We start from the raw sequence: 26045 nt of genomic DNA on the forward strand, positions 1-26045 counted from the left end.
AATGTTTACAGTGACTTGATCAGATCATATCAATAACCTGAACAGCAGCAAGATCTAACCACCTGCACAAAAAGCCTGAGGGAAAACAACAACAACAACAACAACATTTCAGCTCTTTCAAATTGTTGCATTAAAAGGAGATAGGAAAGGGTTAGCAAAGTGATGGACCAACTCTGACTCTCAATGTTTCAAACCAAGCTAACAAGATGCTGTTTGTTCCTATTGCCAGGTCACGGCATGCAGGAAGACAGGAGAAAATGATGTGAAAGCTAGAAAGGAAGTCTGATGGATGTTGATACAGTTATTTTTTACTAAACTGCATTGACAACTTCATGACATTGAGGTCATGTAGCAACAAGAAGAAAGAAAATCTTGCCTGACCAAAATGGTAAGAAATGTAGTATTTCACATGGGAATTTAGAAAATATCCTGTGTAAAACAGTTTGGGGCAGAATTTACTCATATCTTGGATCTAGACCAGAATCCATTTGGGTAACCACAGTCTAGAACCCTGAAAAGGCCTAAAAATGTGGGGACGCTGCAAATGAAGCCAGACACTTCAATTCCTCATCTTCCTAGAGACAGATGTCTTGGCACTGAGCATAAATCAAGAAAAAGCAGGTGGGCAAGACTTCGTCTGAGATCTGAAAATAACTATCTATCTGAGATATTAAATGATTTATATTTTTGTTTATTAATTATTATTAATGGAGTTGGTGCATCATGCCTACAGCATAAACAGCCCGCACTCTTCATGTCCAGACAACACATTGTCAGGTACTGCTGTTCCCTCCCATTACACTCAGCCACAATTACTAAGGGTGCCACCCTGAAAAGCTTTACATGTCCAGAGCAAGGACATGTAATAATAAATTTGTGTGTATAATTTACCACTGATGGATCTTGCAGTGTGGCTTTCTGGCTTCAGATTTTCCTTCCCCCCCATTCCACCCCCCCCCCCACCTTCCTTCCTTCCTTCCTTCCTTCCTTCCTTCCTTCCTTCCTTCCTTCCTTCCTTCCTTCCTTCCTTCCTTCCTTCCTTCCTTCCTTCCTTCCTTCCTCCCTTCCTTCCTTCCTCCCTTCCTCCCTTCCTCCCTTCCTCCCTTCCTCCCTTCCTCCCTTCCTCCCTCCCTTCCTTCCTCCCTCCCTTCCTTCCTTCCTCCCTCCCTTCCTTCCTTCCTTCCTTCCTTCCTTCCTTCCTTCCTTCCTTCCTTCCTTCCTTCCTTCCTTCCTCCCTCCCTCCCTCCCTCCCACCCTCCTTTCCTTCCTTCCTTCCTTCCTTCCTTCCTTCCTTCCTTCCTTCCTTCCTTCCTTCCTTCCTTCCTTCCTTCCTTCCTTCCTTCCTTCCTTCCTCTTTCTCTCTCTTTTTCTCTCTCTCTTTCTCTCTCTCTTTCTCTCTTTCTCCTTCTCTCTCTCTCTCTTTATCTTTTTCTCTCTTTCTCTCTCTTTCTCTCTTTCTTTCTCTCCCTTTCTCTCTTTCTTTCTCTCTTTCTCTCTTTCTGTCTTTCTGTCTCTCTCTCTCTTTCTTTCTCTCTTTCCCTCCTTCTCTCTTTCTCTCCCTTTCTCTCTTTCTTTCTCTCTTTCTGTTTCTTTCATATTTTTTTTTCCAGAATATCTCACCTGAATCTTTTTAGAAGTTAAAAGTCTAAAGCTACTGAATGTTGTGTGAATTTAGGAGAGGTTTAAAGGGTCCACCCTCACTGCCTCTCATCAGTGCTCCCTCTGAGCAGATCTGTCAGGTCTTACACCTGTGCAAAGTTCAACTGCCCAGATCAGGCCTCTCAATCTACCACCCTGGCAATTCATAAGTATTGGCACTAGGGCCTCCCACTGTCACCAGGTCTTTACCTTCATGGTTGTCTACCAGAGCCTTGATCTGCTGAACAGCTTTCCTGTGAGGTAGAGAAGGGAAGAGGGGCAAATCACAGCCTGGGGACATGCGTCTTTCTTCAGCTGCACATCTTGACTTCTTATTGCCACGTGTGCCAGAGGGAGAAGCAGGTACCTCTGTGTTTCCGCAGCCTGGGTGGCAGTGTCATGAGCATGGCTTTGTAGGAATCATATTTGAAGTAAGCACCAAGTTAATTCCACTGGAATTTTATGGGCTGCCTTGGAAGGTTAAGACTTTTTGTTTACAGAACTTGTTAAAAGAGGATTTAAAATATTAATTGTTAAAACAAACAAACAAATAAATAAATAAATAATCAGGCAGGGATTCATTATGTGTGTTGTGGTCTTTTTTCACTTCTGAGCTACTATCTCTTAGACCTTCTTTCATCTGTGAATTATTTCTCATGTAAGCTCATTCCTAGGCATTCACCATTTTGAAATAGAGTTTAGAAATTAATAAGCACTTTGCAAATCCACACCTATCTCCAAATGCTGACACAACATCTCTGTTGCTTGCCAAGGACTTCTCAAGAATTGTGCTGTTACTTTTATGCAGGTTGTGAGTTTAAGGGTGTATAAATGATTGCTTAGCAGGCAGCAGAGCCTGCAAGTCTTGCTGAAGGTAACCTACTAGCTTGCACCTCGGGCTCAGACACTTTTTGGGGCCCCTGTGCCCCATGGAGCACTGCTAGGAAGAAAGCTCCCCAGCTGCAGTTGGTGGCCATCCCCTATGACCCCCTGTTCCCTTCTTCTCCCTGGTCACAGAAGTACCTCAAATGCTGGTAGTGAAGAAAACTGGGAGGTACTTTAAGTGCTCAGGCCGTAATGAGCTCACCCAGATATAGTGACATATACTGCACTCTTCTGACAGGTACAATTCCATCGTTTCCTGAAGCTTATTCAAGTGCCAGAACACCACTTCTCGGGACAACACTGGGTTGGGTGACAGAGTGGGACACCTGCAAACCATTCATATTTCTTGAAGAAAATACCGCTTCACAAAGACCTGAGGCAAGTATGAAAGGTTTCAAGGAAGCTTTTGTTTTGGAAGGGCTGTGGTATGATGGAAGAAATCTCATCTAGGCAGTGCAAGGAGAGATGCCCCTCTCTTTTCTTCATGCTTACTTCGGGGTGGAAGACGGAGATTCCTTTAGGTGTCATCTTTGTTTCCAGACAGGAAAACAGGGTTAATAACTTTCAGGGGGAATACTCCTTTCACCCAAAGAGTACCTACAGAAGCCAGCTTTGAATCAATCTTGCAATAGAGAAATGGAAGCAAAATAGCTGATAGCAGAAAAGCAAATATCCATGGAGGGTAACGTATTTAAAACCTCTTCAGCAACATGCAGATTAGCTCCAGAGGCTCAGTGCTACCTTCTGAATCAGTACCGAGAACAGGGGAGATAGGAGAGGATCTCCTTGGTATCTCTAGGACAAGCTACACTTCCTCTTCTCCCAGGGCCTGAGTGTTCCCATCTGCAAACTGAGGTTAGCATTATTAATCTTCTTTCTTACGTGATCAGAGAAACACAGACTAAAAGCACTAACAGGCAGGTGGTCTTATTATTATTACCTACGTAGGTAATGTCACCACTTAGTTTAGAGCCATAGGCTGTAGAAGATGCAATGTACCAGCTCAGAAACATTTTGGTTCCTGCTCTGCAGTTCCTTTGTTAAGCAGGAACACGTCTGCAGCGTGGGACTGTTTGATCTATTGACAGCCAAGGTGGTGATAGTCTCGGCCACCCAGCATGAAATAGCATTTTACAAGCAAATACAGCATCAGACTTTTCATCAGAGCCCATCTAAGAAGGTTGTTACCCAAACTGAACTAATTAAGCAGGGTCTGGGTTACAGGAAACTCCTGTGGGGTTACTTTTACGGAATGGGGTCCCCGGGAAGGAGATATCTGTAGAGAGAGTCTTGGCTCTGAGTGAGTGGTTCCAGAGCAAGAAGACACTGCCAGAGGGACAAGCCTTATCTTGGGCTCTGGGCCCCAACTCTAACAAGCTTCAAATATGTCTTGTCAGCTCATTGCTGAGCACATCAGAGCGGAGACTGGGAACAGGTCCAAGCACAGGTAGATAAAAAGGTGTGTTACAGCTTTGTCTCCTTGTATCCATTTTCCAGATCTAGTAATTAGTTTCTTTACTTTGTATTTTAGATGGCTGAAACTCGCTTTACTTTTTACCTAAATCTTGTCTGCTGTGCAGACTGATTTCAGGCTGATACGGCAACTTTGGAGGGACTCTGCAGGGAGGAACAAATGACCCTGTGTTTCGGCTTGGGACCCCAAGAGGCAACTGAGGTTCCATGGGTCCCCGGGTCACTGCACCGTACATACCTGTTTCGAGGCTGCTGACAGTAAGCCCCAAGCCACGGGTGGAAGCTTCCCAGCAGTTTGTGTGAGGCAGAGCAGAGACGCAGTGTGGTATGGAGCAGGGCGCTGAGACACAGCCTGGGAGAAATGGGGCATGGGTCTCCCTCTCTCACTGTTCCCTGCCAAAAGGTTTTGAGATACTATTCCCTTCACTCTCCCCTCAAACATGTGCCTTTACGAAGGGTTTGGTGGTAAAAATCAACCTGTCATCAATAACTTGCAATAGCCTCACATAGCTGTCCAGGTACATATTTCTTTCTGTGATCTATACAAAGAGTCTCAGTCAATTTGGTCAGAGATAGGCGTCTCCACATAGCTACATGAATCCCACCACATTAGCTGCTAAGTGGCCCATGCCCTGTCCACCACAGTGTTTTGTTGTTGTTGCTGTTCCAGGTAAAACAAAGGACGTCTCAGTTTGTAGTGTCCCTTGCAGGATGCCAGTGCTCACTCCGCCTTGACTCTGAGTATGTACGGCAAGTAGAGAAAATACAGTGCAGGGCATACTGGGGGGTTCTGGGACATACAGGTGTACAGGGAAGACACAGTCAAGGTTTACAAACTTTTCCAGGGTGGAAGAAATAAAATGATATTTTGGTAACACACTAACCAAAGGAACAAAGTTGAGCTTTATTGAGAAGAAAAAACAAAGTTGGTCTGTTATGCATAGTCAGTCTCTGGCACGTAAACATTACAGGAGAAAATTCCTTTAATATAGCCATTACTTGACACCTACAATGTGACATCACTTAAAGAGAGGCAAGGGTGGAAACAGATTGCAAACACAGAGACAATGTCAGAAAACAACACTGCTGTAGCTGTAAAGGGCTAATTCTGAAAGGGTGGCAAGGTCATACCTTCAGCCAGCCATTTAGTCAAAAGGCTGATGATGCTGCCATGTGTAATGGTCAGGGGCCTGTAGGTGTTAGTTCTTGTGATGTAGATATCACTGCTCAGCATGGCTTCTTGAATGCCGTTGTCTCCATTTAATCTGGTTTCTGTTTCAAATCCTGATTCCGTGATGCTTGAACCTGTGAAATCCCTTTGGTCTCCATATAATGGGAACTATGGCAGCTCTTAACAGACAAACAAGACATTTGTTGGCTGAATAATCTCTGACTGCTAATTCACATCTGTTGAATGGCTGGGATTATGGGCCTGTCTTTAGCACCATTTCAGTGAATGTAATGATAATCAGCAACTGCATCTTCCAGGCTGATAAATACTGCGGCCATAGACACACTCTGGAGAGGGTGGAGGGATTATTTTGGCTCAGTGACCATCTGCACTGCCTCAGGTAGGAGACCTGAACTGATTAGTCTTTTCTCCAGAGGACTACAGCATTCCTTCTTTTGCATCCAAGCCAAAAAATAACAACAGAAGAGGCCTTTTTCTTGTGGCATCCCAGAGGTCTTTTTTTTGTTTGCTTTCCCCTTTTTCTTTCCATTCCTGTTCCAAATCGGGAAGTGCAGAGGCGTGTCAAAATAAAGCAATTAGACCAATTAGGTTAACCAGCCCCTCTTCTTGTCCTCCACTACAGCCATGGTGTGTGCAGTAGCATCCAGATCAAGCCAGATGGGCCTCTGACTGCATATCCCTAGACAGCTTGACTTTGCTGGCTGGAGAAGAAATCTGTTGATTGCACCCTAAGCAGTGCAAGAGGGTCATCTTCTGCACTGTTGCACCAGACAGAGCAGCACAGCACAGCAACCTGGGCAACTGACAGGGAGGGTCAGATTCTGGGCTACTCAGGTCAATTGGGGGCTATTACAAGAGGTGCTCTTGCAAATAGTAAATCCAGAGTTTACTTGGATTATTTTAGCTTCTTCCAAGCACATGTTCTTGTAAATGGGTCTGTGTGGTCTTGCAGACAGCAGGTACAGTCAACTATGTATGGCCACATATGTGTATCAGACAAAACTTGCTTGTTCCCAGTAAGCACTGCAAAACTGATTAAAACAAAAACAAAAACAACAAACAAACAAACAAACAACAACAAAAAAAAACCACATTGTTTTTACCATGATGCACAGTTAGGGTGTGGAACTCCCACTACAGGACACTGAGAACTCAATAATAAGAAAGGAGTTCAAAAGGGAATTAGAAAAATATTCCTGGAGGACAGATGCACTGGCACATATTTAAAATGATGCAGTGTATGCAGAGAGAATCTACAAACCACAGATGGAAGCTGGGGAGAAAAATTACAAAATATTTGTCCTGTTTCTTGTATACTTTTCCTGAACATGTGCCTCTGACCACTGCTGGAAATAGTAGATCACCTGTAGATGAATCTCTAGTATGAACAAATACCATAATTTCGTACGGGTTTAACCAAATTTACTTACACTCCACCACAGCATTCTTGTTATCAATATTAACTGGAACTCAGTATGAACTCAGACTGCCAGGACTTTGTTTATCTTTCTATCTAGCTGAAAAGAAATGTTATGTTTTTGAGTAAAGGGAAGAGTTATGTTCATTTTGTTGGTATCCAGTTCCTGGCCAAACAGTCTGCTCTTTGGAGAGTTTATCATATCCCTTTATCATGTGACAATTTTGTCACTTTTTCTTTGAGAACTCCTGTTTCTCATGTAGGCTAATCAGAAGTGCTCCCGGGACTGTTTTTAACATGGACTGACAGAGGTGGAGATGCACATGCACGAGGACTGATTCGTAAAACAGCTAATAGGACTTGCAAATTGCACTGCGCATTATACGTCAGGAGAGCTGGTCTCTGACCTCCTCGCTGTAGCTTGGACAGTATTTTACACTCTCTTGCCTTTTAGACTGCAATTTCTTTGTAAGTGGGCTTTTAAAAATGCTGTTGTTGTCTGTATGGCCAGGCTTCCAATGATTTTATTTTAATTTTTTTTCCTGAATATGATACTGTCACTTAAGAATAGACACCAACATCCTTTAGAGGCTAGCCTGTGCAGAAAATGGGGAAATTTCTCTTGACCACAGCTCTTTCTCCTTAGAGATTTATTACTTATTACTGTGGCATCTTCCTTTGCTGAATATGAACGTGAAGTCTATATACTGTTTTGCTGTCTTCAGAAACCACACTCTTGTTGATGTAAAATAGTGCTACGCATTTGGTATTTTCAGTTTACAGTGCAGATGAGATCATGGAAAGTATTTAGGTTACTTTCTGGCAATTCAAAAGAAGGTAGGTAAAAAAAAAACTGTGAATTACCCAGTCTTAAAATCACATAGGACTAATCAGACTAGTTCTATTGATTAATTTGCTTTCATTAGGAAAAGCATCAAATAATATCTGCAATTGTTTGTCTTAAGAAGATATCCAGAAGCCTAGCTGTAGATCCTGACTGCCATTCACAAGGATTCATATACGAGTTGAGAACAAAGCTGTTGATCCTGCTCCAAACATTTTGCACAGCATTGACTAGTTCTGTTTTGCTTTCCTTGTATGACATGCTCCTCTCATGAAATGCTCTTGCATGCCAAATGGAGACTGCTTTTACTCCTGTTTTGCAGTCCCTTCATTTTTCCCCACAAGATCTGTTGTCACAGAGAATAATGCCTCTGAAGCACCTTGTCCAGGTTGCTGCTGAATCCTGACAAGGCCAAGAGCTACAAACCTTTTCTCCTGTGTGCTGTAAATGGAGACAGATACTGTTTTCAGCCTCAGTGTGTCAGAGGACTGTGGGGCTGTTTGCAACCATTGAGTGACATTGACAGGTTTTTGCCTACCTCTGGGACGAGATGAGGACTTGCAAATGCAAAACAAAGACAGAGATTAAGCTAGCAGGAGAGAGTTATAGCAATAGGGAAGGGGAAGAAAGCCATGAAAAGCATTAATTTTAGAGCTATCCAGCTGATATATGGCAACAGCTGCCTAGGACAACATTTGCCTGTCAAGGATAGCTTCAGGGTTTGTGGAGCTGATTCAAAGTCTGTTATAGAAAATAGGTGCTTGGGAAGAGGAGCAGGGAAGATATTCCAGTGGCCAAGAAGGATTTTGGCATAGGTTTGCTATGTCAGTAGTGGCAAGCACTATTTTGCAAGACAGCTGTAAGGGGAAGTTAATCTTTAGCTTGTCTCTTAAAGATTGCACAGTAATCTCTGTGCCTAAAGATCCCTAATGCATTTGGTCTGCAGCGCTGCCAGTGGAACAGGCACTAATGACCATCCTGTTTCAAATGAGGATTTCACAGAACCATTGCAATGTTTGGAGACATCTAGTCCAAATTACTCCTGAAAACAGGACTATCACCAATGCTAGTTCATGGCATCTCAGCTTTATCTAGGTGAGTCTGGAAAGCTTTCTTGGGTGGAGGTTTTGCAGCACCTCTGAATAAGCTGTTCCTTTGCTGCATTATCTTTGTGGTGAAGATTAGCTTTTGTCTGCAGATAATATGATGCCAGTTAAAGTCTGGTGTTTCATTGTTGTTGTCATTTTGTTTTGCTATTGCTTTTTTGTTTGTTTTTAAGCCATAAAATATTTCTGGCATTCTTACAGAAAATATATATTTAAAAAATCTTACATTGAAATTTTACATTATTATCTTAAGCATGGAGAAAATAAGTGTATGTTGTCCAACGTACACAAACTTACTATCTAGTTTCCTGAGCAGCCTGAAGTCTGCTTTCCCCACATCCAGACTTGACATTTTTCAGGAAATTTTCCTCTTATACGAAATATTTTAAACTCAACTACTTCGTGGTCACTGTGTGTAACACAGCTGCCAATTGCCACTTCACCAACAAGACCATCTATGTTTACAAACAACAAATCTAGGAGGGCGTCTTTCCTAGCTGGCTTCCTTGGTTCTTACTTGCTCATTTATACTGAGCAGCTGCAGCTCATTGGACAAAGCCATTTCAGAGCTGACAGCAATGTAAAGCTTATTGCTTTACAAAAAAAAAAAAAAAAAAAAAAAGCTCAGTGGTTTTTTGCAGCAGGTTACTCATATTCCCATTTCAGTCTTAAAACAGGTGAAGTTCTCACATGATTTCTACTTCTTTGCAATTTTCTAATGGTCCCTGAACACACCAAAAGTCATTGCTTCATGAGAATGCAGGCTAGTTGAAGAGTAAAGCATATAACCAAAAATGACACCATATGATTCCTGAATCACTGTTCCCACAGAGTACTTCTGTATTTTTGTTGGCATTTCCAGCTTTCAGCAAAAAATAATGGATGTTTTTAACTTGACAAAATATCAATGATTTCTGTGAAAACAGATAGTTTTCAAACACACTATTTATTTTTTTGTTGTTGTTCTAAACCAATTTCCTCTTAAATGTGTTGCAGTATAGTATGTCAGTTATTATTTTTGAATAAATAAATCCAAACGCAAGCAATCATATTACATGGCCACATTTCTGAAGGGTATGGCAGTCTATTTCTTCTTATAACATTTCCGAGAACATTTGGCTCTTCAAAACTGCTAAAAAGAAAAATAATATTATTTAGGTAACTGTAGTGAAATGTGAAATGAATCTAAAACACCACTCTTTGTCACTGTAATATGTGCATTATGGTTAGTGTTTTTTAGAAAAAATATTCCAGGATTAATTGAAACTTGCAAGAAAATATTACTTGCATCCAGAAAAGAGGAAAAAGAAGCAAAAAATAATAATAATAAAAAAAGCACACACACAATCACAAAAAAAAAGAATCAGTTGCATAACCTTTTGGTTTATCTGTCAGCTGAAAATGCTGGCAGGTCCAAAATCCAAGTCATAAGTCTGTAGCAGTGAAAGATATTTCAAAACAGTGATGCATTAAAAAGTCTCTCTGGAAATAGCCCGACAGCCAAGAATTCCCCTCCATTAGGAAACACCCTCATTCCAAAGCCTCAGACATCTACTTTGAATACATATAATTTATTGCCCCGTCATCATAATATCATTATTATTTATTTACCTAAGATGATAACAGTGACTAAGGTCTTAGTCAGGATCAGAGCTTGATTATACCTTAAAGATATAAAATAGAAGATAATCCTTGTTTTAAAGAGTGTTTAGTGTAAACTAACAATAGTCCTGGTATTACACCCAGCAATGGAAAGAGATCAACAGAAAAGGTCTTGGTAGCAGACATTAAGATTCCCCTAGAAGATCAAGAGACATTAATCCCATTCTTTAATTCAAGCATGTGCCTGGATCTCTAAGTGTCTTGTTGCATAGAAAAGTTTGATTAGCATTTCAGTGGAGGTGCTATTTTCTCAAATATTTTATAGTATTGATGTTCTTAATACCAAGCCGAGATGCAGACACACACTGAGTCTGTTAGTTTTGAAACTTTTTTTGAAGAATGAATGAAACACATCATAATGTGTAATACAAAGTAGTTTCAAGTTGTTAAAGAAAGTTTGTTTTTTTGAGTAGGCACAAAACCATAGCTTAGATCTGCATCATTATTACTATGCTCATGAGAGGAAAACTAAATTTCCTAAAGACCTACATTTTTACTAGAAATATGTTGCTTTAAACACAGCTATTCACACTTGCTGCTGTGATCTTTAGTGACACTAAAGCACAACTGCTGTTTTTTGGGGACTAGCATATTCTCACTTTTATTTATTTTCGTTTCTCCATGGACTTTAAAGGATAGCATATGGATGTCTGTTGCCTGTGGGAGACCTGGGTCCATTTCCCAACACTATCATCTGCTTTCATTGTGGACTTAAATATGAAATGAAACAAGCAGCTAATGGAGCACATCAAAGATCCAGCCAGCCTGATATCCTGCCTGCTAACCTAGGGAAGAATGCAAGAAACAGGTGATCATTTTCCAGGCAACTCTACCAAAGATTTGTTTTTCCAGAGTAAGTAATCATTGATTCAATGATTTATATTGAGGAAATAGCTATGTCTGTGGTGGTGTTTTGGGGTTTAATATCTCTTGGTATTTCTTTCTTTCTTTCTTTCTTTTTCTTTCTTTCTTTTTCTTTCTTTCTTTCTTTCTTTCTTTCTTTCTTTCTTTCTTTCTTTCTTTCTTTCTTTCTTTCTTTCTTTCTTTCTTTCATTTTCCTTCCTTCCTTCCTTCCTTCCTTCCTTCCTTCCTTCCTTCCTTCCTTCCTTCCTTCCTTCCTTCCTTCCTTCCTTCCAACTTACCTGTTTTGTTTTATTTTTTTCCCCAACCATTTCAGGCTTCAGAGTCTACACTGCTTAGTGGCAAATATTTCAGCAGTTCACCATGAGATTTTGTGGAAGGAGTATCTCCCATTTACCTTTGCAATGATATCTACAAATGTCATTTGACCGCTCCAGTTGTGTGGGGAGAAAGCATGGGCAATCAGTTCAGACACCTTTTCCAGATCATGCGTGCTTTCCTATAACTGCCAGTTGCTTTCGCACGGCCTGAAGAGTAAGCTTGGTCATTCTTCTGGTAAACATCATGCCACACCTTTGAACAGGATGCTTGAGACCCCAATTAATGCTCCTTTTCTGACCACACTGCTGTGGCTGAAGTGTCTCTTTGGCTCCAGTAACCTCTTCTGCCACTGCACTGTAGTCTTCAAGGCTGTGTATATTCAAACCTTCAGTCCAGCTCTCAGGACTCAAATACTAACACTGGCCTCAGGTGATGCCAGCACAGCAGGCTTCCCCACTGTGGCAGGAGTCTCACATGCTGCCATGTTGATACTGGCCATCTCAGGACTGGACTCAATTTGGGCAGAATAAGGGAAGGAAAAGAGGAGTGAGGGAAGAAAGAGGAGTGAGGGAAGAAAGAGGAAAAGGAAAAATCAGGGAGATGGTCTTTTGTGTGTATGTGGCGGGGACATCTCCTGGGATGGGTGACTGCCCCAGAGAGAGAGGACCCAGAGTTCAGACTGGTCAGGTGGGAAATGCTTGTTACTTTGTCTGCCAAAATTGGATCAAGACCCTTTCAGAAGAGAGCTAGGGCTGGTGGCATGGCAGGAGCTGTAATCGCTTTATCTCCTGCTGACAGGTCCAGAGGAGCTGGTGAATTAGGGTCCTCAGGTGACCTAATCTGTAAAACAGACAGGACAGTGAGAGTAGACTCACTGTGGGCTTCAGGTGATTAGATTTCTACTGCTCCATTACCAGTTACACAAGCCTGATGTGTGTTCTTTGCAGCCCTGTCTATGGCTTCAGCTTATTTAAGGCAAATTCCAGCACTGGCACTCCAGCAGCATGGAGCTTGGTGCAGGCCACAAAACCTGCCTGCCAACCTGCCTAAACATGCTGAAGGCTCATGTGATGATCTTGTGCTACCATAAAGTAGTGCTAGTCATATCCAGCTGGCCTTAGTGACTCCAGTTTATCACTGCATGGTGGATATATGACCATCAGAAGAGGCGAGAAACATGCAATACTCCACAAAGTTGTGTGAACCAAGTGTCTCAAACTGCAGAGGATTTGCCTGTTCTCAGCCCCGTTCTGTTTTAACAAAGATAAGCCATCAGGTTGCGAAGTACCTGTCTGTTTCACTGTCCTGATTCCTGCTGAGTGAATTTCTGCCCAGTTTACAACCTAGGCAGCCTAATTCTGGCCAAATTCTTCCTGTTGTTCCTTTTCCTGGAATGAAAATAATTATCATCAATTACATTGCTAGCAATTGCTATATATATATACAGTAGGAAAAAAAAAAAAAAAAAAAAAAAAGGAAAAAAAAGAGAGAGAGATTTAGTCCTCTCAGGAGTCATAAGGATTACAAGGATTGAGACTTAAGATAAATGGCTCTCAGTTTCCTGACACTTTTTCATCTGCTCTTTCATAAGCCAGATTGTGGTGGCTGGATGTCATTTCTGTACTTGTTTATATTGCAGCTTTCCTTCTCAAGGGCTAGGTTTTTTTTCCTCAGGAGAAACAGACTTTGCTTAGTCTTAGCTTCTTCAGAAGGCAACATTTCATTACATGACAATAAGGACTGTTACTGTTAACAACGTTTCTTGTAACTAAGAATAAAGCCAGGATGGTTGTTCTGAAGTCAGATGCTTGAAAACCTCTCTGGTCTGATAGCTGATTTATCTACTCTGTAGACTGAGGGGTGGGCGCATAGAATTGGTTAGCAGGAGGACTGGGACCAAATCCTTCTAGCTAGCCTTGCAGCTAGCCTTGCATGCTAGCTGCTGCTGCACTCTCCTTTCGACACAGATCTGGGCATAGGCCAATTATCTCTGTTGATGAAGCTCGATTCCGGGACAGGACCTCTGAAGTGCTTGGCATTGCACCACAAAGCTAAGTGCTGCCCCCTAGAATTTTCAGGCTATGTAACCATACTGATACAAACAGAAATGTCGTCACTGAATTTCACAGAAATAGAATCCAGGGAAAAGTGGTTTTCCTCTGTTTCTGAAATGCCCAGAGAAAAGTGGGTCCTTTGTCCCAGACTAAAAAGATAAAATAAGTGGCAAGAACCCATTTGTATCTCTATGCTAAATTTGCAAAATGAAAACCCAATGTACCTAGAGGACAATCCAGGGAATTACAAGAATCTGTATTTTCCTGTTTCAGTCACGGAATCTTCACAAAAAGCAGAGGACATAGCATGTGTGTGGCAGGGGACAGTAGGAATGGGGTACAGATCTGCACAGGGGTGTTCCCACATGACCTGTCCCACTGGGCCTTTAACCCTTAGCTCTCAGACTCTTTTGAACAGCAGCTGGGGTTCCTAAGTGAGCAGATGATCCCAATGGTAACAGGTAGGCACTTCTACCAAATGTGTGACTCGAAAAGCCTTCTAGACTGAGAATTCAGCTTTGAAAAGGTATATGAAATGATATGCATTTGAACAGGTCTGTGTTTTCACTACTAAGACTTGGATCAACTCTGGCCCACTGGTCCAGACATACACTATATCATCACAGTGTTAGAGAGGGATGCATCATTATACTGCAACAACAACAACAACAACAAAATAGTTTTAATCTTTGTTCTCTTCATTTTTTGTAGGACAGCCAAAATGGGAAAAAATGTTATGCTCCATTTGGTCCCGTAGAAACATTTATTGTTTGGAGATCTGGCAGTGCTAACATGGCTTTCCTGACTGTTTCAGCTTTCAACTCTGGGCAGGATTACTCACAATTCTGCTTTTTTGGGGGAACATCTTCCATATTTCCCATCCAGAAGAATATTCTACTCCTTAAATAGCTGCTGATAGGAAGCTTCAGATTGGTACTCTCAGTTCCCAGTCAAGATCGGATCTGTATTTATAGTGGCTTTGGAAGTTCCTGCAAGTAGTGGCCACTATACAGATTCATATGCCAAGGAATGGCTGGAGTGGCTAGGAAGCTGGTGTCCTTGTTTCAATATTTGTGTTAATTGAAAATACAGAATGAAAAATAACATTTTTAGTTGCTGTAAGGAGGGGAAACTTTCTAATGATGGGATGCAATCAATGTTATAGAGAGCATTGTGTTTGTTTGAGACTGAATAGAAATGTTTTCCTACAGACCAAATTCCCATGGAGGAAGTTCACTTCTGGTAGGGTGTTTCAAACTGAGGTCTGCATCTGGGAATTGAGTGGTGAAGAAAATAGAAGGGAGGAGAGAAAGAGAAAGTGAAAAGGAGAATAATTAAATAATTATTTCAATGAGGCCAGTGTGGTAATGAGCTCCAGATGCTTGGGATTCCACGGACAGCCTCTGAACTGGAGTAGCAATGGTGGGTGTATATATGTTTGTTTACTCCTCCCACCCTAAGTCTGACTACTGCTTTCTCTGAAAGCCAATGAAGAACAAGCCTTTCCTAAAATACCCCTTGGACTTTGCCTCTCCACTCCAGATTCTGATCTGAGTTACTCTAGGCCAATGTAACCCACGAAGGTAGTGGCAATAATCCAGGTATGTTCTGGCATAATTGCAAACACAGTTTGGCCTTCACTCTGTAAATAGTCTGTTCACAATGAAACAACAAATGAGCACATGAGCCTATACTTACAACTTGCTGGGGCCACATCCGGATCTTTGAATCCCTGTTAAATAGGTGCCAGTCAGGAACAGAACAAGAATATTACGGTAAGGGAAATTACAGCAGAATTAACCCTGGCCAACTAATGGATTTATGCAAGGTGTACAACAATATGAATAACAAAGTAGTTTGGCTATGTAGCTGTTTTTGAAATGTGCAGTTTAGAAAAAAAAAAAAAGAAAAAGAATTCCACAGCCTATCCATATCTGACATGACAACTGTCACTACAGGATGTCATCCTTTCAGATATCAATTTTCAATTCTACTATTTCAGGGAGGTGAAAAAGTCTGTGAGCTGTTGAGGGCTTATGCAGAGTAAGTGAGGTGATTCTCAATGACATAGTAAAAGGCCATATTTTGTTGGTAGCAAAATATTTTCCAAAAATTTCTGAGTTCTGAAAACTGTATTACCGGGGGAGTGTGAGGAGAAGAACCTATAGGAACAATATCAGATGTCCATTTTTTGTTGTTGTTGCTTTTTTTTGAAGAAATCACTGAAGTTGATTACCTTAACATAAGAACTAGAATAAATCATTTTGAGTGAGAGGAAATTTCTCATTTTTATGAAAATTATTTTTTTGGGGTGATTTGATTTTGTTTTGTTGTGAAACAAGTTGTTCCCCCAACACCTTACTGGGCAACATAATGTCCTGTGGAACACATCTAGTGATTTGTCCTGCCTTCTTTGGAAAACTTTCTGTATTGGTGGGTTTGTGGAGAATGGTAGCACTGCTGCTCCCACATGGCACCAAAACTTGTTAAATATTCTGAGCTGCACTCAGTCCCACAGGAGGATGTCTCTACATCTTTGCTACCTGGTTTCTAAGATGCTGAATATCATACATGTTACATAACACTGGGTATTTAATGTTACCAGGCAATGTTCTCATACTTCACAGCTAACCCCAAATCTTCTTAGGAACATCGAAATGCTACCAGAAATTCACAGAGTTCCCAGTAAGAGAAGAAAACAAAGTGGTAGAGATGACAGTGTGTTTTGTCAAGCAACAAGGGTTGCAAGCACTTCAGAGAATGAGGCTGATATTTCTGACTGTGTTTTATCCACACTATATGACAGCACTCTAGCAGCTCCCCAGTTATGGGTATCACTATGGTCCTGTCTGAGTTGTTAGCCTCACTCTCTTTCCCTCTTCTCCCATAATCTGTGAGAATAAAAGTTATTCTTTCCTGATGAGTAGAAGGGTTCAGCCTCTGACGCCTATCAGACTGGAGAAGGAGAGATACAGTGATGGTGTCTGGTCCTGATGATATACGGCTTGGATTCTTTCCAAAATACTTCTGAAGCTAGCTGGCCTTTGCTCAGCTGAATACTGAGGAAAGGTGGCATAAACACCAGCATTGCCAGCTGAACTGTACTTTACAGTGACACATCAGAGGATTCAATCTATTATTACCTAATGTATATTATTATTAGTGTTTTCAGTCCTTCAGGCAATGAATCAAGCCAAGAACGTATCCTAGAGGAAGCAGCATTGCACTGTCAGGTGAAAAGACTAGTTTACTTTTTCTCATCCTGAAATCGTACGATACTTTATCACCTTCTCCTTGGCCTCACTCAGGCTTTATGAGAGGGAATTTGGCCAAAAGTTGTGAGGCTTTGCTGCTCTCAGTATAGCTATCAATTTTCAAATCCTCTGTTCATTAGTGTGTGCATTAAGTATAAATGTATTCCATGAGAGTGGAAGCTGTGATGAAATACTTTTTTTTTTCTTTTTTTTTTTTTCCCTGTTTCTTTTTGTCCCAGCCATAATACTCCCCAAAAGACTTAGGATCTTAAACTGTTCCCCTCTTACTGGCTTACCTTGAAAACAATTAAAATAAATTGTATTTGGAAGGTGCCTCCACAGTCGTATATGAAAGATACAGGTGAGACAGATCCTCATCTGAATAGAATCATAGAATCACTAAGGTTGGAAAAGACCTTGTGAGAAAAATCTCAATAATTTTCTCCAGACAGGATCTTCTGTGAAGCTATTTTATTCACAATTGTAATGGTAGGCATTCTGCCAATAGGAGCACATTATAGTAAACATATCATAACTTTTTATTCCCTATTACCTGACACCTGATTACCTCCCCTGTTTCCTCATTGGCTGAGTACTACAGGTTTACAAGCTACTCGATGCTCCTCTATACCATATAGGTACTTTTTTTTTTTTTTTTTTTGATCAACCCTTCAATTTCTCCTTTTTCCTTTTTTTTTTTTTTTTTAATTTTCTCTTTTCTTATGATTAGAGAACTTGTGATCTTTGTTTTTACTGTTCTCACTCTGCTTGTCCTGTTTTTCTCAGTTTTCTACCTTATTTTGGAACAGTGCGGCCTTCTACCATCTACTTATCTACTTAGCATTTCTCTGTTATGACTACAGAATTACCTTTGAATACAGAAGATTGTTTTTTTACTGCAAAAACACACTCTTCTTTGAAAACATGTTCTACTGCAAAAACACAACTTAGTTTCTCACAACCTTCAAGATCATCTGGTCCAACCATCCCCCTACCACCAATATCACCTGCTAAACTGTCTCTAAGCACCACATAAAACCTTTCCTTTCCATTGGCTTTCCTGGCCACCTGGGCACACTGCCGGCTCGTGTTCAGTTGAGCATCAATCAGCACCCCCAGATCCTTTTCCTCTGCACAGCTTTCCAGCCACTCTGCCCCAAGCCTGTAGTGCTGCATGGGGTTGTTGTGACCAAAGTGCAGGACCCGGCATTAGCCATGTTGAACCTCCTACCAATGGCCTCTGCCCATCAACCCAACCTTTCCACGTCCCTCTGCAGGGCCTTTCTACCCTCCAGCAGGTCAACACTTTCCCCCCAACTTGGTGTCTTCTGCAAACTTACTGAGGGTGCACTCAATTCCCTTGTCCAAATCATCAATACAGGTATTAAAGAAGATGGGTCCCAACACTGACTGCTGGGGAACACCACTCATGACCAGACAATATATCTGACATATTATATATGACATTATATATATATGACAATATATCTGGTATATATTGTCATGGTTTTCAATGTCATCAAATTGCCATCAGTCTAAACCTGGAAATATTTTTCTTTGTCATTGTCCCACTGTACTAGTTACTGCACTCCTCCTTCTTTCTCCTGCTTCCGTTGTCATTCACTTGCAAGAGAGGATCTTTAAGGAAAAAGGGTGTTTTCTTCCTTCCCATTTGAGTACAAGCTCACAGGACTTTGGATTTATTCAGGGTCTTTCAGGGTCTCAGGACACTGATGTGAATTGGTACAGGTACTTGTAATAGCAAGTACATTTAGGCTAAGAAAATTTCTACCAGCAAGAATGTTAAAAAAAAAAAAAAAAAAAAAGGAACTGCTGAACTGCTGAACTGCTGTTCCTTGTTCTTTCATTTTCCCAGAACCAGGCTCCTGGACAGCTGTTTGCTTCCCTACAGAAACACTGCATGTACTGGGGACCCTGTAAGAGAAAACTTCTGAGTTGCTCCTCAGTGCTGAAAGTGTTCAACAACTGGCAAAAAGAGATTTTTTCTCTTCTTGCTTTCAGAAGATTTGTTTCACTGGAGATGATGCCTTTCTGAGCCAAAAATAAATAAATAAATAAATAAATTAAATAAATAATTAAAAAAAAAAGCAGAAGATAAGCTAAGAGGAATGTTATTTTTGGATTACCTTTAGCTAAAAGTTCGGTGGAAGAACAAAAAAACTGTTGACCACTGGCTATCTCATGATCAGCAGATAGTTCCACTTCTTAGACTTTCAAATGTGAAAAGGCAGGCATGGGCTTATTATTATGCACTGGCATTTTCCTGGATTTATACCACTGTTATAAAGAATTTTGCAAGAATCAATTGGAATCCTACAGTGTCACACTCTGGGCATTGATCTCCCTTATATAAGTAGGAAAGCTGTTCTCAGTAAGTTCTGGGTGCAGATCTCCAAGGTCCTAAGGACACCAGGATGTGCCTGTGGCTGGCTTTGGCTAGGTGGACCAGTGTGCTTACTTTGCTTATGTGAGGAAGTTAACTCTCCATTATTGACACCTCCGCAAAGCAGGGTTCAGAACTGGGAGGCAGCTGTGGGCTGGAAATCCCAGATGGCTCTCCAGGACTTTCTTGAGCTCCTCAGCCTAGTCTTGCATCTAGGGGGAGAGCCAGCAGCCATGATGTCATACACTGTCCATTTTCTCATAGCCGGTCTGGGAGGTTGTGAAGGATGGTGATACACATGAAGGATTGGGACAATGGTAAATGACAGGAATGAAAGGGTCTGCTGCTGCCTGCAGGCAGACATACTTGAGGTGGGTGGGCAAGAGAAAAAATTCCTGCAAAATTCAACAGATTGCTCTCAACCCCCTCCAGTCTTCTAGCCTTCTTCCTCTCCCTGACCCTTCTACACCCTCATATCCAATTACCATCCTCACAATTGAGCTGCCACTCCTTCTTATCCCTTTCCACCTACCCTTTCTCTCCTGAGCCAGCGCTCGCCTTTGAAACACCACATTAGAAGCCTCAGTGCCAGGGCTGGAGGAGTCTTTTAGTTGCAGAGCACTACGCAGTGATACACATCATTTCCTGGAAGCTAAATAGCCATGTAACCCTGGAACCATGCCCGGGGTAATTAGCGTGAGGTCTCAGGGCTAATTGGGCTGGGCTGCTAACTGGTGAGGGGGAGGCAAGGGACTCCTCTTCCTCAGCATGCCTGCCTCCCTGCCCTTGTCCTGCTGCTGATCTGCTTCCTGCTGAGACTGTTAGGAAAATTCTCGTGACATTGTTGACAGGGGCAGGAACCAGCCACAGCACTAGCTGCCTGTAGTTATTTTTATTGTATGCAGAGCGAACATTTGTGAAAAATATAAACAGTAGAAAGTGTAATAGTAAGTAATCTCTTTTTTTTTTTTTTTAGCTTGGTCTCAGAAACTACTTTTCAGAGGAAAGGCCTGGAAACAAGGGGAAAGGAAGCAGACGAGTGGATGTCACAGAAGGTCAGGGAGCCTCCCGCCTGGTTTTAGTGCTGCTGCAAGTGTTTTATGAATGGGCTTTGAGGACAAGTGGGAGGGTGTCAGAGAGGAGATGCATTTGTGGAACTTATGAGGGAGTCTGAAGGGGACTGGATGCGCTCTAAATTTTTGGGATGGAGGCAGGTGGAAGGAGGAGGAACAGTTCAGACTGGTCCCTAAGTGCTGGTAAGTTCACAGTCTTTTTCCTTTGGTGGGAAAGTGGAAGGCTTTATCCTGTCTTGGCTGTGTTCCTCAAGGCAAGGCCTGGTGTAGCTCCCCTTAAAGTCAATGGAGATAATCCCATTGACGTCAGTAAGACTTGGGTCTGTGCCATAATTACTGGAAAGACCCACAGCCTAAATGAAGAAATGTCTGCAGCCATACATAGCTCCATTCCAGGTTAAAAATAAAAATAAAAAGAGCATTTCCAAGTTTAACATCCCCAGCACTGTAAATAAATGTCTCCCCCATCACAGAAGCAGCACTGTTCAGATTGACTGTGGGCATCTTACACAGCCAAATGGCCTGAGTTTTCCCCCAAGACATAGAAATAAACAAGAATGCTTCATAAAAGGAAAAAACAAAAGAAGAAGGAGGAAACAAAGAAGAACAAAAGAAGAAAAAGTAGCCATGGTAACAGATCGTCTTGCTGCCCAGACAGAAAATTTACTGGAGCATTTCATGAGCTCCGGCCTTCAGGAAAAATAAAAATAGAAAAGAACAACAAAACAAACAAACAAAAAAAAATCCACCAAAACCAAGTGAATCCTTTTTCTTGAGAGAGGTAAAAGTTTGTTTCATGTTTTTTTTTTGTTTGTTTTTGTGTGTTTTTTTTGTTTGTTTGTTTTATTGTTGTTGTTGTTTGAAACTGAACAGCTGAGGGAGTAGCTGCATGAGGGCTGTACTCCAAACATACATCTAAGAGTCAAGGGTGTGCAGCCCTGACTCCCACACCTTGCTTTGGCTTGTTCTTGGTGGTAATAATGTCAAAAAAACAGCAAATGAGGATCAGCACATCGGTGTCTTTCTTTCTGTTCTGACAAAAAAGTTATGTGTGCCAGGAGCCAGACCCTCAGCTGGGGCAAGTTGTTCATTTCCCCTGTACTCCTCCACTACTCCCCTCCTCCTCGCAGCTCCCTTTCGTAGACACAGCTTACATATGTGGTGTCACCTGCTATCCCTGGAAACACTGGCAAAAAATGCCCCAAGTATCTCTTGATACCTGACATGTGTAGGCCTAATATGAGGGTCAGTAATCTTGCATCATCCCACACCTTGCACTGAGACAGGCCACAGTGTGACACGAATGAACAGACATAAGCAGGAAGCTGCTGGCTTATAGACATTTACACTGTGCTGTCCCACAGGGAAAGCCCTGCCCTGCATTCACATCCTGGAAGGATATTTGCTGATGAAGCTAGCAAGTGGTTTCACTTGTATTTGCTAGGGTTGCCTGGTGTTATTTTATTATGAAAAAGCATGAATTAATGGCAAGGCTGTTACTGCTGCTTTAAGGCAGGGTCTGTTTGTTTTGGTTTGTAACTCCATTCACTTGGCCAGATAGTTTGATGTGCTGATGCCTGTGGAGCTGTTTTGAATGTGTAACCACTAGTGTAACATCCTCTGGTTATTGTGAAATACCATTCGTGAAAACTGCTTTTATTAAACCATTGCTTAACAGGGAAACTGAAACACTCTAACCAATCATCTCATGCTCTCCTGTTAGTCTTCCTGTGGAAGGTGTCTCATTGGATTTCCTCTCTATCATGACTGCATCACAAGCCCCCTTGGAAGCAAGGGAGCTTTTGCAGTTGACTCCAGCAGGTTCTGGTTCAGCCCCCCTGGGAACTATTCTGACATTCAAACCTGGCAGGAGGACAGCAGGGTTTTTCTGTTTGTACCAGCTGTTAGTACATATACGTCGATACTCTTGTCGTAGGAAAAAGTAGACAGGGCTGAATTCTTCCTTGATCCACAGTCTGGTATAGCCTTTGTCTGCATGGTGCAAAGCAGGTGCAAACAAATGGGAATAACTTACACACTGAGAACAATGGTACAGATAGAATCACTACACCTGTGGGACTGGGGCAATCTTATTAAGGAGTGTCCATCACAGAAGAGGAACTTACTGCTTGCTGTTTGGAGTCTGCTCCTTTCTCAGCCTTGCTCAGCTGGATCAGACAGAAGGTCTTTCTCCCCCAGAAAAGCTCTTGTTCTTTCATGAGCACACTACACGTTCCTTTACCTGCTGTATTCAACAGTCTTCTAGTCAGTAGTCTGGGGGTCTACCAAACCTTGAAATCTCTGGACCACGCCTGGAACTACACTTGCAAAATTCCTTTCTGAAACCATTTATCCTTTCTCTCTACACTGCGTTGCATAGAAATTGATTCCATATTTATTGCCTTACAGGTGATGGATGAAAGCACGCTTCTTTTTATATTTTGGTCTTTATTTTAAAATTGCTTCCTTATACAGTTTGTACTGCCTGAGATGACAGTGTGCCTCACAGCTCCTCCACTCTGATACACAGCAAATCCTTATCCATTCAGCTTAATTGTTTCGTTCATTATTTTACAGATGTCTATCACGTCTTTCCTGCATTCAGCATTTTATAAACTGTCCTACTCTTAGAATCCAAGTGTATTTTAGGCTCTTAATCATCCTTTTGATCAGCCCTTTGAGTCAGTTTCCACTTTCACAAAATAAAAATATCATGATTTTTTTCCACTGAAGGATGTCAGAGTGCTTAGCAAACTCAGAACTATCTAAAGAGGTCTGATAAAGTAATCTTGTTTGTGGTTTTATTAGTGTGGTTCCTGAGAAGCTGCTATTACAACTGGATATGCACTGCTCCTGCCCCAATGGATGCTGGAATAGAGGTCTGGAAATCTTCTGTCTGAGAAAAAAAAAAAAAAAAAAAGAGGAATTCCTCTTTTCCTTGCCCTCAGTCTTTATTTTAGGAAGCAAACAAATTACTCCCAGCTGGGTGGATCTTTTGTTTCCGCCTTTCCTTTAGTGCAAGGCTATTTTAGTTCTACTGTGTCCTGATAAAAGTTTAAAGCTCATAAACTACAGGTAGCTTAGAAGAACCATATTCGTAACAACATTTGGACATGTGCACTTTGACCTAGTGGGACCAGGATAATTTAATAGAAACAGACTTAAAATTGTCACTTGCTAGGTATGCTTTAAATGTAGAACAACGTGGGAGAGACCTGATGGAAATCAGGAAAAGGAAAATGTAGGGAATATATATGTTATGGGGATCTATGTATTCGTCACCTGAAACTTTACCTATTTCTTTGCTATAGATAGAAACAAACCTTTATATTCTGCTTCATAAATATGTTGTGAAGTAAATAACTGCAAAAGGAAGGGCATCATTTAAAACATTTTCCTCCCCTCCAAGGAAACCAAAGGGGTTAAGTGTACAGCTGATTTCTTGAGGTATTTTGTAATCACATACTGGATTTCTGTAAAAAAAGCTGAAGTCCTGCTAAAGCCGCCTAAAAGGCATCCACATTTCCTCATTTTAAAGAATTCTTCTCTTTGTGATCTGCTCAGTTTTGAAATCCTGGCTGCAGCCCAGCTGGAACATCTGACTATGAACTCCTTTGAAATTCCATCTCCTGCCTCCCAGGGTCCCCCCTATAAGTTGCAGCATCAAATGTGATAGCAGTAGATTCATCAAGAGCTGGGGAACTCTTCTGTCAGGCAGAGTGATTATGAAAAGAAAATTCCCAGGTAAAATTAGAAAATCACATCTTCCCTTTAGGCCCCTGCAGGGCTCTTCTTTAATTATTATTATTTTTCCTTTGGTACCCACACACCTCATTTATCCAAAACACTTCTGTTTACACAATAGCAGGATTTTTCCAATAGCTCTTGGCCTATTTCTCTTTCCTCATCTGACACCATAGTTCCAAGGAAGTTACTTGGAAAGGATATATTTGAGGCTGTCACAAGAGTCATGATGACTCAGTATATTGAAAGGTCAGTGTCATTAAAGCAGTTCTGTTTTCACTTAGATGAGTATTACAGCACCTTCTGCAAGCATATCCTAGCTTAGAAATCATATGTATCAGAAAATGAATGTACTAAAATCTGAATCTAATGTGTATATTCCGATATCCTAATGCACATATCTAAAATCCTGATGGGATGCAGCCAGGAGTGCTATGGGAGCTGGCTGATACCATTGCAACTCTGGAAGAAAACAAATGTCACCTCTGTCTTCAAGAGGATCTGGGGAGCTACAGTCAGTTCAGCCTCACATGACTGAGGGAATAATAATTTTGGAAGCCTTTTCCAAACATATTAATGATTGATAGTGGTCACTATCAATTTATGGGTTTACAAAGGGAAAATTATGCCTAGACAACCTAATTGCCTTCTAGGATGAGATAACAAGATTGGTGGATGGGGGGAGAGCCATAATGGCTGTTTATCTTAACTTTGGCAACACTTTCAATACTGTTTCCTATATAATCCTTACTCACACACTGATGAAGTATGGTCTAGATCAGCGGACAGGGAGGTGGATTGAAAACTGGCTAGGTGCCACGCTCAGAGGACTGCAAGAAGTTCAGGTGGAAGACAGTAACCAGGGGAGTGCCCCAAGGCCTGACGGTGCTCTAAAATGTTTTCAGTAATGGCTTGCATGATGGGACAGACAGCACCCTCAGCAAGTTTGCAGGTCATACAAAACCAGGAGGAGTGGCTGATACACCAGGTGATTGAGCAGACATCTAGAGAGGCCTCAACCAGCTGAAGGCTTGTATCGACCTGTAAGTCTTGAAAATCAGCAAAGAGAAATACTAAGTCCTGCACCATGCTCCAGTCCTGGACAACCTTCTCTAGGTCTCTCTGCTCTGAGCATGTTGGACTAGGTGATCTCCTGAAGTCACTTCGTACCTCAGCCATTCTGTGATTTTGTGATTTGTATAACTCTTTTCAGACAGTATTCCTTTCTCTTTGTATTTTTTATGAGTTTACCTTCATCTCCTGTGTGACAGGCAAATATCACAGTGTGGAATAAGCCTAAAAATATTTACACAAACCAATGTTCAAATTGTTTGTGGGTCCATGGGTGAAATTCTTTTTCTAGTGGATTACAATGTACTCCAATAAATATGCTGTTCCCTGTAAATTAAAGTTTGTATCCCTCATTACCTCCCATCCTCCACTTCAATGTCTGAGTGCCTCACCCACAACAGGAGTTGATAAGAAGAGTCACCACTGATAAGACGATTGAACAGAGGTGTGGGAGGCGCATTCCCTCTTGCTGCTGCTAAAGGCTAGAGTAAAAGTTATCCCACATAAGAAATCTCCCAAACTCATGCTGATTTTTCAGGACTGGTGTTTTTCCCAGTCCCACACTGACTACATGATACCGTCCTTACAAGCCTGCTGCTTTTGGAAGGACCTGTCTGGAGCTAGTCACAGCTTGAGGGGGCAGGTGGGAATGACCTGTCAGGCTGTGAGTCCTGAAGGTCTCACTGTTTTTTTGGAAAGATTGAGGAAACCCTTTCTCCATGCAGGAGGAGTATATATATATGTATTTATATGTATTTTTCATTAGTTCATGTGTTTTCTCTGTTTATTTGCTTCTGATTTTCAGCATTTGGGGACATGAACTCTTTGTTTGGTGTTCATGACAAAGAGATGCTTTGATTTTAGCTGGTGCTTCCAGCTCTGCTGTGACAAAAAGAAATGATGGCAAATGCAGCAAAGTAACATTTTAGGTAGAGGTGAGTTCAAGAAACATTTGAATCCGGTCAGCTACTCTGTTGAATTCTGATTTATTAAAGGGACGTCGTTAGTTTTAGGTCTTCCGGGAGCCTTATACAAGAAACTATCAA

The 26045-nt window shown here is 41.5% G+C and overlaps 1 long non-coding RNA gene across 1 annotated transcript; it reads left to right on the forward strand.

The window, feature by feature from the left end:
- Positions 1-232: 232 nt before the first annotated feature.
- Positions 233-25788, forward strand: LOC310890155. Its single transcript, XR_014577075.1, has 4 exons — positions 233-388; positions 2762-8544; positions 10852-11070; positions 20088-25788. It is a non-coding gene; the product is annotated as an uncharacterized lncRNA (long non-coding RNA).
- Positions 25789-26045: the final 257 nt, after the last annotated feature.

This window comes from Anser anser, assembly GCF_964211835.1.
Source record: "Anser anser genome assembly, chromosome: Z".
Taxonomy (NCBI): domain Eukaryota; kingdom Metazoa; phylum Chordata; class Aves; order Anseriformes; family Anatidae; genus Anser; species Anser anser.